The sequence below is a fragment of the Limulus polyphemus genome, unplaced genomic scaffold (assembly GCF_000517525.1).
Source record: "Limulus polyphemus unplaced genomic scaffold, Limulus_polyphemus-2.1.2 Scaffold2208, whole genome shotgun sequence".
Lineage (NCBI taxonomy): Eukaryota > Metazoa > Arthropoda > Merostomata > Xiphosura > Limulidae > Limulus > Limulus polyphemus.
The window spans coordinates 112,593-113,386 of record NW_013667818.1 but is presented as its reverse complement, the minus strand read 5'-3'; the positions used below and the strand labels follow the sequence as shown (position 1 = coordinate 113,386).

Here is a 794-nt window from a genome sequence, read left to right as displayed (position 1 = left end):
AATCCCTTATTGTGATGGCACACGACGAGACACACATTCGGTATGTAATGCTGTTTGAATACAAGAAGGGAAACAACGCCTCTATAGCGACAAAGAATATCAAAAAAGTTTATGCAAATGTTTTGAACGTTCTTAAGTGTCAACGATGGTTCAGCAAATTTCTCTGATGGCAGGGGCTGACATATTGGAATTGATATTGATGCTCTGAGGACGCTTGTTGATTCTAACCCAAGGCTCGTGAAATTGCTCTGAAATAAAATAGTACGTAAACATCTGAGAAATATAGGAAAATTCCACAAAGAAGATGTTTGGGTGCCTCACGAACTCTCCGAAGATCATCGTTTCCAACGTGTGAACGTTGCTTCGTCTCTTCTGGCGCGTAACGCGCGTCAACTATTTTTGGACAGAGGTATCACCGGTAATGAAAAATTGATTCTCTATGTGAATATTAAACGCCAAAAACAATAGCTCAGCTCTAGACAAAAAAACACTTCCGACCTCAAAACCTGGACTCCATCCGCAGATAGTGATGCTTTGCATTTGTTGTGACATCAAAGGAGTAATCCATTTCGAACTCCTCAGTCCACAACGAACTGTCAATGCAGACATCTATTGTCAGCAACTGGAATGTTTTAAATCAAGCCCTTCATCAGAAACGCCCTTGTCATTCGGAAAGGTGTTCTTCTCCACGACAATGGACGTCCACATGTGGCACGTTTGACGCAACATAAGGTTATGGAGTTTGGTTGGAAAGTTCTCCCCCACCCTCCATATTCTCCAGATATGGTACCATC

At 42.1% G+C, this 794-nt stretch overlaps 1 protein-coding gene across 1 annotated transcript in view; it reads left to right on the top strand.

Moving 5' to 3' along the window:
• The window catches only part of LOC111087484 (sortilin-related receptor-like), a gene marked incomplete at its 5' end in the record, with an annotated part of 25,454 nt that overhangs the window by 11,660 nt on the left and 13,000 nt on the right, over nt 1-794 (top strand). The window lies entirely within an intron of this gene.